Source organism: Triplophysa dalaica, chromosome 20 (assembly GCF_015846415.1).
Source record: "Triplophysa dalaica isolate WHDGS20190420 chromosome 20, ASM1584641v1, whole genome shotgun sequence".
Classification (NCBI taxonomy): domain Eukaryota; kingdom Metazoa; phylum Chordata; class Actinopteri; order Cypriniformes; family Nemacheilidae; genus Triplophysa; species Triplophysa dalaica.
This window is the reverse complement of record NC_079561.1, coordinates 17,250,896-17,267,698: the sequence shown is the minus strand read 5'-3', so window position 1 is coordinate 17,267,698 and position 16,803 is coordinate 17,250,896. Positions and strand designations below refer to the sequence as shown.

Here is a 16,803-nt window from a genome sequence, read left to right as displayed (position 1 = left end):
ATCGGTAATTGTACTACAATTTTAAGTTACTTTATAAAAAGATGACTGAATTCATGAATTCAAATACATAAAACCTGGGAAAATTGTGCTTTGTAAACCAAAATCCTGTAAAAAAGCAGTATTTTTCCGGCAGGTGGGGTTCCAGTAAAAACCTGTAAAATATAAACTTACATTCTCTTTCTCCTTGAAAACTTAGTCTTTTTCTGTAAATGTACGTCAGTTTTTGACTGTATTTCCAAACAGTTTTTTTATAGTGTACATTAGTATTTTATGAAAGGAAAATGTTACAAATATGGTATACAACATTTTTTCCCTATATTTTTATTTTAATTCAAAGAAAAAGGTCTTAAATTTGCATCACTGTCAGCCTGTCAAATGCAACAAAACTACAATTATCACAAGTACAAATAGACTTTGAAGCAGTAAATATTACTGTTGGATTTGCAACAAAAGAACATCATCTGAAAGTCATCCTCTAAATCTAATGGTTTAGATCTTGATTCTACTGTATTCCCTGTCTGTCCCACGCAGTAGTGCCCTGTAGCTATTAGGAAATGCATGTGGTCTACAATAGTGTTTGTCTGTTTCTGTTCTGCATTGCATGTATCTGTCGATGCTTTTGAGGAGGATCCGGCGCTCTTAATTAGATGTGCTCATAAGAGCATTGAGGGCCCTCAAAGAGATAACGCAGAGCCCATGAAGTGGCCCTAATGCCTTTCCGAATTCACTCAATGCCTCTCAGTGAAAGCTGTGGAAGTGTAAGTTTGCTTGAAATGAGATCATTGGGAAAGCAACTCTTAAAGGCAAAATTCCTGTTAATTGGTAACGTGCCGACGCAGAGGGCCCTTTGTCCTCCCGTCACTGAGGCCCTCTGTCTCCCCAGAGTCTTACATTGAGCTTGGCTATGAATGATGGCTCTGTTTCTGTGGGCTGCCTTTGAGAATTGGCATGCAATAAAAAGTAGCTTCATCTTTTGAAATGCTATTATGTGAATGAGCGATCGTGAGAGACAAGATTAAACGAGGAGAGGGAAATAGGAGAACAACAGAGAATCTATCTGACGGAATCGCAGAGAAACAGATTCACTGAATTACATCATGTTAGAGCAAATATGAGATTTTAATTTCAACATGTTGAATAATCATTTTGTGTCATACAAATGACCTGTGTTTGTATTTTCTTTTTTTTGTGAAAATGTAATACGGATTTATTTTTCATTTTATGGATTTATTCGGATGTAAATAAAACCGCATAAAACTTTATAGCACTTATATGTCTGTAAGTAAGGCTGCTTGATTATGACAAAAATCATAATCACGATTATTTTGGCCAATATTGAGATCCCTGATTATTTAATACAATTACTCATTACCTTTAAGAACAACATAAAAAAACTGCAAAAACTAGCTTTTTAAACTGTGATTCAACTGAAGAAAAATATATAAATGTAAAAAAAGCACAGCTGAACCAATTTGAAAGGGGTGCGCTTTATATGTGGTTACATAAAATGTATAAATATATGTTATCCGGTGGATTTATACCACAAAAAAAGAGAGGAACCATGTAAAATGGAATGCTTCACAATAAATGTTTTACCTCGATTATTTTGTTTTTGTAATTGTTGAAGGCCAAAGTTGATGATTACGATTAATTTTCGGTTAATTGCACAGCCTGTAAGATCTGTAAGATGTCTTGTCAAAATCTAGATGTTCGGAAAACATTTGCCATGTAAAAACCTCAATTAAATTACTTTGATAGAGCAATTTTACATGCATTCTAAATCCTAACCATTTTACAGACATCTTCTCAACGTTTATATGACATCTGACCTGAAACGTCTCAGAGACATATTGCAGATGACCATACTCAAAAAAAAAAAACGTCTTGCAGATGAAAATGCAGACGTTAAAAAGAAGTCTTTGAGATGTATGGGTGCCATAGCGGAGGGAAAGTTCACCCAAGAATTCTTTTATTTACTCACCATCATGTCATTCCAAATCTATGAATGATTTTCTACAACCCCATTTGCCCCCACTGACATTTTTCAAAAGACCTTCTTTTGTGTTCCACAGAAAAAAAAATCAGGTTTATATTAAATATATCTGTAAATTAGCTTGTTGTTTGGGATAAATATGTTTTTTAAGATTCACCCTGAACATCATGAGAGACGGCTTTGGATGATTGCAATCTGTAAACAGGAAACTCTATCACCTTGTCTTTTATGTGTGCGTAAACACTTGATATGAGAGTACAATAGAGTGTCATGACGTTGAGGTCAATACACTGTTAAACAAGCATCGTCTTTTGTGTGCTGTTTGATTTACGCATCATCCAGATTGGCCATGAAATGAGCATTTTAAACGGGCGCATGCAATCTGACTGAATCTGGATTTGGACAATGCAGGCAAGATTTGTTGTGGCCACCCACAGCTCTTGTTCAATTTTTTATGCAGCAGACGGGTGACTGCGTGTTGATACCTATCTATTTTCTGTCCTCCTGTCCCAGTTAAGTGTTCAACCAGGGTCGTTCTGTTACCGACATTCTTTAAAATATCTTCTTTTGTGTTCTGGAGAAGGAAAGTCATACAATTTTGGAATGACATGGATGAGAAAATTATGAATGAATTTTTATTTTGGGGTGAGCTATCCCTTAAAGCTTAGTTACATGCTAGGAAAGTTTTGTGCTTTAAGTGAGGTCCTTAATGGGCCAAGAACATTCAATCAATGAGTCCACTGGCTAGGATATTGCCGGCAGGCGTTTTTCATTGTCGTCACTTAATGTGTTAGTGAGCCTGGTTTCTGTCACTGAAAGTGTTCGAGGTGAGTGACCCCTCAAAACACTCAACAGTACATTCATCTGCTGTTCATTTGGATGGAGGATGTGATGGTGGTCCCATCAGAGGAACACAGCGCTACTGTGTCCACACGGGGTTCAGGGCCACTTCCTGTCTACACAGAGAGAAAGAGAGAGGGGCCACAGATGCTTCACATCTCATTTCAATCCTCCCTCTGTTCTCTCCATCCGGTATGTGATGGGAGAAGATGGATTAATATGACGTGGGTTTTAATTTTGATTGCTGAATAGGTCTACAGGATTATGAAGAACTCATTGGTTTCCGCTAATGTGGCTGGTGTCTTCAGTGATCTAAATAATATCCAAAAGCTTGTGTAAATTGGACGGTTGGTTGGTTATTCATTTTAGTTATTTTCTTCAGGTCCTCTTTCAAGGCTAAGTGTTCTTAACTGAAAAGATATTAAAATCAACATGCCTGGTCATGACAGTTAAAATCCAAATGGACGTTTTTTTGGCACATTTTGTCCAAATATGTCTTAACTTAAACGTCACGACTTTTTCATGTTTTACACAAAGTGTAAGCGTTGATACAAACCTTAGTCAAAAAAGATATATCCTAAATTTGAAGCAAACATTATCTACTATAAGTTGTACGATTATATGGGTTATACTCTTGGAAATGGGGGACAGTTCACCCAAAAATGAAAATTCTGTCATCATTTACTCACTCTTGAGTTGTTCAAAATGTGTGTAAACGTCTTTGCTCTGATGAACACCGAGAAAGATATTTGGATGATTGCTTGTAACCAATCTGTTCTTAGCCATCATTGACTAGCACAGTACAAAAAATTACAATGATATTCAAAACAAAGACATTTATAATGCTGTATGTCCTAGTATAGTAGTCAATTTTTATCATTACACACACTCATGTCATTCCAAACTTGCACAACACAAAGTTTGATATTTTGAACAGCTTTTACCCCCATTGAGTTTCATGGACACGAAACCACTGAGACATTTCTCAAAATATCTTCTTTTGTGTTTGACAAAGGCAGGATGCATGTTTGAGATGACATGAGGAAGAACAAATAATGACAGAATTTTATTTTTGGGTGAACTATCCCCTCAAGGCATAGACTTCTCCATAATCTCCCAATTCGTCTGGAAAATGTTGGTGTGTAAAAATCCCACAGTTCTAGTAGTCACATGCTCATGCACCAGATGTCTGTGAATTCACACGACCACAGTGGCATTCCCTTTGAATATTTGTATGCTGTCAGATCATTTTGCTGGAAATCTCTTGTGTTAAGAGACGTTTAAATGGTTAAAGGGATAGTTCACCTAAAAAAGAAAATTTGATCATGAGTTACTTAACCTCAAGTTGTTCCAAACCTGTATAAATCTTTTTTTTCTGATTAACACAAAGAAAGATATTTAGAAAAATGTTAGCGACTGACATGGGACACTATTGACTAGCATTAAAATGGGACGGTTTGTTTTCCTAAATTCTATAAAATGTTTTCTTTTGTGTTCAACAGAACAACAAAATATATACAATAGTTCTTTCTTCTAGTAGTCAATGGTGCCCCAGATATCTCAGTTGTTAACATTCTTCAAAATGTCTTTCTTTGTTTTCAATCAAATAAATAAATGCATACAGGTTTGGTGAAACTTGAGCTTGAGTAAATGTTGACAGAATATTTATTTTTGGGTAAACTGTCCCTTTAAAATCTTTGAGATGCAGTGGAAATCTTTATTTCTCCAAAACTGTTCTAGCGAAATGACTCTTCTCTTAGTCACGTCTATATCCTCTATTTATTTCCAGAGGGAGTTCAGCACTGACAGAATGTGGAACCCGCTCTATTTCTGACTGACCTGCGATCAGCTGATTTTGACTCTCAGCTGTAGCGTTGGGCTGTGACTTGACGGGCTTGGGCTTGTTTTCAGAATGCACTTCTAGCAGCTTCAGGACATGAAGAAGCAGATATACAGCAAAGTTTTAGAAGCAAAAAACCCATTTACAATTCGTTTTTTTTGTGTAATAATGTACAGTATGTATTTAGAAAGGCAAGACGTACCATGACGTCCGGTGCTGGGTTGTGGCAGTAAATTTTTGTGTCAGATTTTAAAGTAAAAAACAAGTTTAGGAGAATTTCTAATTTGGAGTTGAATTGTGAAATGTATTTAGATGGGAGGAGTTGAATAAGAGAACTTGATGACCCTATAGCCTTGAAATAAACTCATTTCAGATGTGGAGTAAGTAATTATATTTCGATTATAGGTTATAAAGGCAAAACTGAAGTGAAGAGTTTAAGACTAAATGGTTGGTAAATGGTTGGATTTTTTTTATTAACATTTTATAATGTTGGGTTTTTTCTGAAAACTGGTTGGTTTGGTTACGAGCCTTCAAGTTCAATCATTGTTGCTCTTAAAGGGACAGTTCACCCAAAAATTTTAATTCGGTCATCATTTACTCACCCTCAAGTAATTTCATTCCTGTATAAATTACATGGTTCTGATGAACACAGAGAAAGATATTTGGAAGAATGTTCTGGTACATCATTGGCTAGCATAGTAGGAAAGATTAAATGGCAGTCAAAGATTCCCAGCACTGTTTGTTTTCCTAAATTCTTCAAATATCTCATTTTGTGTTCAAAAGAACAAAAAATACTATCTTTATTTCCTACGATTGTAGTTAATGATGTTCCAGAACTGAAAACTGCTGACATTCTTCCAAATGTCTTTCACCGTGTTCATCGGAACAAACAAATTTATACAGGTTTGATTTAAACAACCTGAGGGTGAGTAAATGAATCATTTTTGGGTGAACTATCCCTTTAAGTGTGGTTCATGACGTGTGATCTTTGTATTAAACAGGAGTGATTCTTGGTCTGACATGGTGTAGAATGTATGACCTGTGGGCTCATTGCTCAAAATGATTTTAAATGCTCCAGGTAAATTCCCTTCCCTGGCCTGGGTGTGTGAGAGAGATGTCAGGACTCGCCTTTAAATGCGTATGCATTCCGGAGCTACAAGAAGGCATCTGTCAATGTTGTGAGCGCGTATACTGAGTGAAAATATTCTGAATATCAATGCTTCAACAGTGACCTGAAGTGTGTAATCCATTCACAATAAAAATGTTAACTACTGTATAATAAAAACTGCATTAGTGTCCACACCAATAGACGATTCAGTTATGGTTATTTTAAGTTTGCGTGCTGCAGTTTTAGATATGTAAATGTTTCAGTCCTTTAAATTTAAATTAATTTTGATTGGCTGTCAATATTTAATTGTTTTTGAGCACGAAAATGACAAATTGACCCATGCTGGGCTTCAGTCAATGTCAACTTTTACATAAATACGCCTTTCAGGACGAATTCCATGTTCAGAAGGATGTCAAGAGGGGCATCCAAAAGTTTACCATAAAAAGACTCTTTCTCCTCAGGGGGGCTTTAGACTGAAAAGTAGCACTTATCAGTTATAAATGTGATTTTCACTGTTTAATCTGCTTTTCTTTGGGCCACTGTGTGATAAAGGTGCAGTGAGACAGAAAGCGTGAGAGTGGACGATACAGAGAAGAAATGTATCATTTGCAAAAGTAGCACTGGCAATCGAGCGCTTTCAGCACTAAACGTCTGGTTGCGTTTTATCTTGCTTGCTCATTTCGTTTGGTAAGTCTTTAGGGAAAAGACAAACCCTGGGGGATCCGTATCTCTTCCTCCCCACGCCGTATATCTAGCGCAACATCCCCCATCAATCCCCTTTTATCTCTAACGCTCGTGACCACAGGTTTCTGGTCTTAGCACACATACACTATGACCCTATTTAGATGCAGAAAGGAAGTATGCTCATTGAATGTTTACAGAAAAGAGCAGGAGGCCGTATAAGCGTGACTCACCAGCGTTGCTGTAACTAGCTCCGTATGCATATTCAATAACCCAATCTATTAATTAGGAGAACTTGGATGTTATAATCCAGCCATATGGCGCGATTTACTTTTCGGGGGCGGGTCATTTTCATCATCATGGCTTCATAGAGCTGGTTTATCTTGAGGTTAAAAACGTCTTACAGTTCTCCTTGAGATAACCTGGAGTTGAAAGAATGTGATGTTTACAATATACGTGCATGCCGACACCTGTCCATCAGTCCTTGTTGCCAGGAATGTGAAGTTTTATTTTTACACGGACGTCTTTCTTGCATCAGTTGTGGTCCAAAACGGTGAATAAAGTTTGATATGTATGAATCGTTGCAGTTCATTTTTAGAGAAACTTTGGGTCCTTGTATAAGGCTCAGTGTTAAAAGCATGCTGCTAGCAACACCAAGGTCATGGGTTCGATCCCAGGGCATTGCACATACTCAAATACACGATATTGTCATGGAATGTAAATTGCTTTGGATTAAAGCGTCTGCCAAATGCATAAAAGGGAATATCTTTCACAGCTGTAGTTGTTTGCTAGGCCAAGTTCAGGGGCCGGTGGCATAAAACTGTTTTAGACTAGTCTTACAAGTAATGGCTAAAATACATTCGATTTTTGCCCAGTTTTTCAGTCTGGATTTGTGGGAGAAAGTCCGTGCCAGTCTGCAGATTTGATCATTTAATGTGTTTCTATCTGAAACTTTCAAAAAGCCTGCAAGTGCATGATGTCTAGTTTAAAAAGTCTATTCAGATTTTAAAAGTCTTGTAGTGTATTCCAGCCATTAGTCTTCAATTTCTTTCTGTTAAGACAAGTGTTTACTTTTTAAGTCAGTTGCATAAAATCTTAGATGGGTCGAATTTTATAAAGAAAATTAAGACTGATAGCCCCCTGGCTAACTTTTCATTATGATCTATGTTGTCCATGCAAACCAATAAACTGCCAACTGCTCGCGATTTAAAAATGGCCTGACTTAGTTTTTGTTTCTTTGATACCGATTTAGACTATTAATGTTCTCAGATACTGTAGTCCAAGCCTTGTTTTTAGGATTATTTGCACTGTAACCACAAAATGTGTTCTTAAATTGATTGGGCATTATTGTATTCCTCTAATATGCAAATATTCTCAGCAAAGAAAATTGGGTTTAGTGCCTACTGTCGGCCATTTTGTTTTCAATGTTTTGTCTTACTTTTTCTACAATTTAGACTGTCTTACTAAAGACTGCCATGTCTTTCTTCATTGACTTTAGCTAGTCAGACTTATTCTTAGACAGTGTCTTAAAACCATTGCTATGTTTATGCAATCGGCCCTGGTTTCTTGCTTGTCTCACACTGAAACCTTGAAAGCTCATGAATAGCATGGCATACCAACGCAGTACAAACACAGAGGTGTTTTCCTTATACCCAATCTAAACTGGAAGTGAGCATGGTATCAGAATGTGACAGTTCCCATATAATCAACAATCGTGTTGCTATAGTTGTAGCTTAACATCGAGTGTAAACTGAGATTGATCTCGTATCACTTTGTATTGTGTTTTGAAAACTCGTAGCGCATGAGTTTCTATAGTCTCATATAATATGTCTTGGTGTTTTTTTACTTTTGTAAGCAATTGAATGTTTAGACAGGCGAATAATAACCATGCAAAAAAAGCATCATTGTGGCACGAGCCTTTGGTCATGCATCTACGTTTTAATATGCATAGTCATACCACACATACTTTTCATGCAGAGTAGCATTAATACGGCTTATATCTTCCTGCATATTAAAGACATTAATCAAAGCAGGTGAAGGTTGTTTTAATAACATTTTCAAGGACAGATGAGCTCTGAACTTAATGTAATTGACACGCCAGTGTAACGTTGGCATAAGAAGTGCATGATCTGTTGAGATTTAACTATTGCTGTTGGTGGGTTTCTGTTATTAGACTTTTGATTTTAATTCGATGGTTGGAAAATCCTATTTCTATTACAGTTTGCTCACGTTGACGTAGAAACCTGAGGGGTTTAGATTATGCGCTAATGCTAATCATACAAAGTATATTAGTATACAAGTAAAGTATATACGGTCCATGTAGACATAAAATGTTCCATTATAAAGAATAAATAAGTAAATAAATTATAGGTAGAACTACACAATTAATCCAAAAACTAATCGGGATTACAATTACTCTTGAAACAATGACAGAATGGCCAAAAGCCTCAATTACAGCTGTCCATTTGCACTTATTTCTTTGTGTCTGGGCACCGGATACAATGGAGAATCAGAGAATTAATACGTTGACGTGTCTTTTTGCGGTTTCGTTTTGGAGGTTTTATTGACAGCATAACTCCTATCATTATTTTTTATTTACATAATATAATTTAGTTTTGGATGTTTATAAAAAGAATATGGCATGAAGCTGCGTCACAGAAAGTTATAAAACCTTTTTAAATCTTCACAGTAAAACCGACAATAATAATCGCAATTACAAAATCGAGGTGAATAATCGACAATTATGATTTTTGTCATAATCGTTCGGCCCCTTTTTATAGGTCTATGGAATCTCCTTATTATATAAAGTAATTTTCTTGTAAAAATATGTAAAGATCTTTCTCTATACTACATGGAATTATGTTTCTTTTTTTGTTCAGTGTATGTTAACATGTGTGGCTGGTGGCACAGTGATTTGTATGTAAGGGCTGGTCAGTGTTTGGAGAGATTATAATCGTTGGGTATTTCAGGAATTAACCCAAAGTATTTTTCCAGATTATTGGATTTACCTTCATGCAATGTTTTAGCTCTTAATTTGATCAGATAAATGTTTTTTTTTTGTATCTTTAAGCACTAAATTAAAGCTCAAATTCAATCTGACATATAAATGCCATAAAGGTCTTAATAATGCTGACATAATGTTTGAGCATTAGTTCTAGTATTGTGTAGTTTTGGCTTCTTCACGTCTTCAGGGAAGGGACAGATGCGATCGTATGTAACGATGAGTTGAGCAAATGAACGACTCAAACTTTGATTCACTAATTTGCAATTGTATTAATACATGCTGGTGGTGCAGCAGGCTGGAGAGCTCTAGATTCCGCATGGAAAATATGAGCCATGCTCTTGTTCTGACACGTGTGCCTGGTTGCAGAGATGCTTTATAGACTCGCTGACTGGCCCACATTCTGCATCCATTCAGCCTTAATGATGTCATGTGTTTTTGGAGCCAATCGAGGAGCAATGACAGGTTTAAAAAAACACCACAAACCATCAGTATGTTGTTAATGGGACTTGCTAAGGCAAGTTTCTCATACTCAATTCAATTCAGTTTTATTTATATAGAGCTTTTTACAATGTTTCATTGTTTCAAAGCAGCTTTACAGGAAGAAAGACAAAAACAAACAAAAAGTTAGTATTAGTATTAAAATAACAAGTGGTCCATCTTTGCTCTTGGTTGTTGAAGGAGATTGCCTGGGGTGGAGCAGGGATGATCAGTTATTCACCTTTTGTGACCCCAACTGAACTTCTGGTACACGTACAAAAATAAAAGAGTGCCTGTAGATTGTTTCTGATAACAATCAAAAGAAACTGAGAAGAATCGTTACTTGGCTAAACTTGTCTCTCCAATATTTTGACTTAAGACTGCGATACCAAGCTCAACTCCTAGAGGTCAATGCACCATACGTTTTCTTTAAATACGACAAAACTATAGGATCTATTCAGCAAATTGTTAATTTAAATAAATGAACATACAACAAATCTCAACAAATCATTTATTCAATACAATGATTATACAGTAAAATAATGATGCAAATTAATATTTACATACATACATTAAATAAAATATAAATATTTATATTATTAGACACTAGCCAAACACAAACCGGAAGTTAACTGGGGGTCAGGCGTGTCTATACTGGAGATCTGATATAAGCATTTTTTGCCCTGGAGGTAAAAATAGTCTGAAATAAGTTAATGCACAATAAAAGAGAGCTGAACTCAGAAACGGAGTACCATTGAAAACCAAGATCTTTATGCACTCCAAACACTTTAGAATCTCCTTGGCAACATCTTGGCAACCACCCAGAAAGTCTTCACTTTTTTGGGGGGTTCTTCTGACTGCAGTGTATATACCTTATATAGCTAGCTTTCCTGTAGCTCAGTGGTAAGAGCATCGCATTAAAAATGCAAGGTTGTGGGTTCGATCCCAGGGGATTGCAAATACCTATGTAAAATGTATAGGATAAAGCAATGTAAGTCGCTTTGGATAAAAGCGTCTGCCAAATGCATAAATGTAAATGTAATACCTTACTGCCACAATTTTCACACGGATGTCATGGCAACCGTATATAAATGTATAGAATGTATATATAGAATTTGTATTCTTTATCAAGCTTTGATCCTGCATGATTTTTCACATCATGTAGCCGTATTTGTGGCAGCTGTGCAAGGCACTTGGTGAACTCCATTCTGAGGCACTAACGTAAGTGGCGCTACACTGCTTCGCGGCAGAATGGAAGATGCATGACGTCATGTCAAAGGGCCTATTGGTCTACTCCAGATGAATTGATGTGTCAACCATTTTGGAACAGTCAACATTACAATTGCTCTTTTCACTTAACATAAACTTCAATAAGCTTTACAACATTACACAGCCTCTTGTAAAATGCTGAGATTTAAATTGCTTATGAACATTTCACAAGTGATATTGTGTTGATTATGATTTTATAACAGGTTTTCAGCTATATTATGTTAGATAACAGCTTTGTTTTTAGGTTCAGTAATTATAATGTTTGTACGTGTTTTTTTAGACCAGCTTTGACCATCAAGTACGCAGGCAATGAGGCACCTATGTATATGCGCTCTGGTATAAACCCACTGACCGTGTAGTCCCATGTCTTGATCTCTGCTGTGATCAGTCAGGCGTTAATATCCACCTAATATCATCCCGTGCTGAAAACCAACCCGTCTGGTCTGAAGTCTTATCTGATCCTCTGGCTGTTTGCCGTGATCTTTCCTCCTCTCGTAGAGATCAGACTCACCTCGTTCATCAGACTCTCCTGGAATTCGAATAATCACTTCCCTGGCAACCCTTGACCCAGTCTCCTCAGATGGAGTAAATATTGACTCGAGCGCCTCCCGTCTCTGTGTGTCTCGCTGACCGGGAGAGCGTTGGGAGTGGGATCTTGACTGCGTGTGGGGAATGTTTACTTTCAGAGCTCTTTAAATGGCATTAAAATTAGTTTTTCTGACCTCCGGAAAATGCATATTTGTGAATATATTATGATGAAGCATTGAATCCTCACATACGGTATTGTAAACTCTGTTTAGGGATTTATGGGATTGTCAGTGATAGAAACGCATGTATGGGGAATGTATATACACAGCCAAACACACGTGTCTCTCTGTTTGTTAATAGGTAAACATGTCTTTAATAAGGGATAGGCTTTTTTTCCACACTTTGAGTGGTGTTTGCTTGCTATGGTAATGTAGGTGGTTTCCAAGAGATTGCTTCACAGTTGCTAAGGTGTTTTGAGTGGTATTTGTCACATTTCTGTGGTTTCTGGATGGTTACTCTAGGGCATCGTAGGTGGTTGAAAGGGTGTACTGGGTGCTTCGTAGGTTGCTGGCCAAAGACGGAAAAGCCTATGAGACATGCTCTCAAACTGGTAGTCTTGGAATTTGTGTCCGAGTTGGAGTCAGGCCCAGAGGGAATGTTATCACGGCCTAGTGATTAAAGGAACCAATGTTGATAATCTCTCTCAAGAACAAACTTCACATTTTTTAATTCTTTAATACCGTTAATGGAAGTTTTTCCTACATATATGAACTGTGTAGTACTGTACTGTGTATATATGTATATTTAAAATATATAAAATGGTAGTTTGTCAATATGTTACAATATAGAAAAGATCCATAAAAAATTGCCACCTTTCATGAATTGAAAAATATGAGCACTTATGGGCCGATTTACTAAACAGGGCAAAAAAGTGCGAGAGCGCAATTTAAAAAAGCGTCGATGGGAGTGGAAATTTCTGCGGGTGATTTACTAACAAGGCGCAAAAAAAAAAAAAAGGGCACAATATCTCATTCCCATAATGACCAACACAATCTACCAAGAGCAGCGCAAATTAGTGCAGGCTTTTTTGGGCGTTAAATAATGCCGCAAATACCAGAACGATCACAAGCTCAAACCTTAATAAATTGTGTTGCGTGATTCATTTCAAATAAATACTCTTTTCACATAAAGAGAAAATTCCTATAAATGCATGTGCAATAAGATCACTCTTTTCATTAGGGGTGGGAATCTTTTGGTACCTCACGATTCTATTCAAATCGATTTTTGGGGTCACGATTCGATTAGAAATCGATTCTGGTTTTTTTTATAACGATTCTTCCTCAAAATTTGATGCGATATATGATGGCGTTCAATGTGAGTCTTTACATTTAGTGTTCTCAAAATACTTCACCTTCGCTTTACAAGGATACATATTGCATACATCTTGTCAAGCTCCTTCTTACCATACAGTTGATAAAATCCGAAGTATTCTCCAAAACTTGCCCTCTCGACTGTCCGGGTGCCGGACTGCTATTGCAAAAAGTTCCACCTTTTTTGTTCCGACAATATCGACAATTGTTATATTAACTAGAAAATATATTTTTGTGAATCGATCAGAATCGTTAGAGGACTGAATCGCGATTTATATGTGAATAGATTTTTTTTCACCCATCCCTTTTAACTCTGTGTCTGTAGTGAAAATACTGACGGCAGTTTTTTACGCCAAAATAGACGCTTTGCTACCGCAAACTGATAGTAAGTTTGCCCTTAGGCTAATACCAGTATATTTAAATACATATTTTTATTGCATGTAATATTTATATTTCATTCATTGCATTATACTATTCAGTATATAGTTTTTTATTTTGTAGTAAATGTCCTCCTGATCTGTGTGTTTATTTCACTCCATGTTTCTTTATCACACTCAGGCTCAGCCACATCCCCTTTATTTACATACTACATTATACACTGCATTAAAAAATTTACAATTATTTTTGACCTTTTATTCTGTCATAAATGGTACTTGCATAATTCACACAACGTATGATGTATAAAGACAAGACAAAATCTAATTTACTGAACTTTCATTTCCTTGATTTATCAAGCCGGATTCACAGTTTACTGTATTTTATCCCATTTATTTGTAATAATGTCGAGCATGCGTCATAGCTGTGATTTATTTTTAATAGCTCAGCATAATGCGACGCAGGTTCAGCTGGGAATACAGTTTGTTTATTTCTTGCACCGTGTTCTCAGATCTTGCGTGATTTCAGGTGCTTTTCTACTTCAACTTTTCATGGCGAGTGAATTAAACTCTTTCATCGCATGTTTCCTTCGGCTTAGATGCTGCTGTGCAAATTGTAGCAAAGAAGCTTATCTACCGCTAATGAAACGTTTGATGTGGTCCATGCAAATGCAGGAATAACAAGATGGATATCTTGGGCCGTCTGGCACCTGTTGGCCCGACATAAGTGGAGGAAATCACTGTTTGTGTACAGTGTTATAAATTTTGAACAGATGCGTTGTGGTCAATTATTTTCAAACGGCTAAATATTGGTAATTTATTATAAAAAAGGTTTACTGTATAATTACTTTAAAAAGGGACTTGTCCGCTCAGAACAAAAGCAAATTTTAATGGGGTTAGATGAACAGGCTTTCCAATCACTTCAAATGTCATGTGCTCTCTGGAATCAGAGGATTAGTCTGGTCATTGTGTTTTTTCATAGTTATGTGCGTAATTTCATTCAGGCCGAAATCTTTCACAGGTGCAGGTGTTTTTAGATACTCAGCCACTTTTGTAACACTTGTGTGTCATTCAGAGATGGTTTTGTGGTCCTCAAGTCAAACAGAACCTTTAAAAGAGGAAAAATCACAGTCTACAGAGCAACAGAAGTGCAAATACTGACAGTATCACATACTTCAGACCAAGGCTCCCGTTGCGTTGAGAACAATGAACACTTTTGTTTCATCTAAGCAAAGCCGAGCTCACGTCGGCAGTTTTTTGTATGACTGGAAAACAATGAGAAAGATAAAATTAGCATCAAAACCTGCTGGAAAAGACTTTTTTTTAAATAGCGTGGCTGGAGATTTAGATTTAGCCCCAAGTATGATGAAGTTAAAGTTCAAACAATAAAACAAAATTTTAAAGAATAAAGTGAATGTTTCCACTACACAGCTGATAATGTGCGTTAACAGGCGCGCGTGTGTTTGTGTAAGCAATTGTACTGTAACGTTGGCTTTATATGTGTGTGTCTACAGTAACTGTATATGTGTGTACCAGAGAGCCTCGGTTGGGACCTTAGACTCTGCAAGCCAACTGCTTTTCCACATGCAAACAAGTCCAGAGGGAGAATATCGACCTGTCAGGCCCCCCACTGCTCCGTGTACTCCACACACAGCTGTCTGTCTCTCTCACGGCTCCAGAATCAATCCTCTGCTTCATCTGATCTGTAGGAATCTCTTCAGCTGTCAGATAACAGCACACATGCTGCCCCGCACCCTCTGTACACAAAACTCACCCCTCTCACAAATGACTTCTTTTTTTGCCCTTTTTGGTCATTTAAATGAACTGCGAACCAGCACCCCCATTTCGGAAACTAATGTTTTATTGGCGTTTAACTTTTTCTGTTTGTTTGTTTGTTTTTGTTTTCATGTCCTATTTTTATTTTGACCGTTTTTATCATTTAAATCATTATAATTGTTGAGATACTTTTAACCTCCAACCAGAAGGGATCTTGTGGAAACATATGATCGCAGTTTATGTTGTTGGCATTTATCTTTTTTTATTCATGATAACTAACAAATCATGCACAGAAAACCAAGAATGGGACATGCATGAAGGAATTTAGTTTGGTATTGACTTGACATGTATTTAGAAATTTGAATTCATGTTATTTTTTTATATATTATAAATATTTCAATATTTTTCATTTCTATTTATTTTTAGCATTTTGTTCAGTTCTTACCAAGAATGATTATTATAACAACATATATAGTATATCAGTGTCCAGACAAATTGCTGATACAATTTTGTATTTTATTTGAGCGAGGCCTTTAAATTTGAATGGATTTTGATAGGCTATCAATGTTTCATCATTAATCAGCTGGAAGAATATCACTCTGAAAGATATCCCAACGATATCATTCCTGTCTTGTCATTTATATAGATGTGGTTGGACTCCTCTACTCTCTTAAATTTATATTTACCGTTATTGTCCTTGTTCTAAAAGGGTCTTTATTCAAGGCTAAATGTGTGGGAAATCGTCACAATCAGGAGTTCTCCATAGTTGACCAGTTAGTCAAAGTGTTCAAACCGTGTTGCATCACATGAAACTAACCAGTTTAAGTGAGATGTGTTTTTTTGGCCGGGGGCTGAGTTAAATGTTCCTTTGTTTTAGTCCTCTAATTAGTGTTCCACATTCAGTGTGAGCACAGTGGGACAGTTTGGCCTTAATTTGTGTTTGGATGAAGTTGGATGATTCCCTGATCTAATCCCAGATTTACCAGAGGTTCAGATATGTTTGAGGCTTAAGAAATGTATTTATCCAACACTACCCACAAATATGTGACGTTTAATAAATCCTGATAGATAAGGAAACAGCCCAAAATATTATACCCAAAACATCTGTATAGTCTTTGTTGTGTTGGTGTGATGTGCTGTGCTGTTAAATGAACTACCGTATATTTAGATTAGATTAGATTAGATTCAACTTTATTGTCATTACACATATACAGGTACAGTGTAACGAAATGTAGTTTAGGTCTAACCAGAAGTGCAATTAGCAAGTGCAGATATACAGTGTGAATAAATACAGAATACAATATTAGGAAAATAATTTACGTTGGGCATGTACTATGAAAATATGACAATCGGTATGTACTATGAACAATATATACAGAAGGCTATATACTGTGAACATTAATGTACAGGAGGTTATGAACAGATAACAATATAGACTATACAATAGTGCAAGTGACTTGAGTGTGCATTAGTTACAGACATTAGCTATTAAAGTTACAGTGCAGTAGATGAGTTAATGTGGTTATTAAAGGTACGGTGCAAT

General features: G+C 36.5%; 1 protein-coding gene across 6 annotated transcripts in view; it reads left to right on the top strand.

Annotated features, from left to right (window-relative positions):
• src (v-src avian sarcoma (Schmidt-Ruppin A-2) viral oncogene homolog) overlaps positions 1–16,803 on the top strand; it is a 34,971-nt gene that overhangs the window by 2,462 nt on the left and 15,706 nt on the right. For 2 of the 6 annotated variants that reach the window (XM_056733930.1, XM_056733929.1), the window contains exon 1: positions 11,857–11,992. The exons of 1 other annotated variant lie outside the window; for it this stretch is intronic. The gene's annotated coding sequence lies outside the window, so the exon portion shown is untranslated. Of the gene's footprint in view, positions 1–11,849; positions 11,993–12,019; positions 15,244–16,803 lie in introns of those variants that run through there. 3 more of the 6 variants (XM_056733931.1, XM_056733928.1, XM_056733927.1) reach the window with 3 other exon arrangements.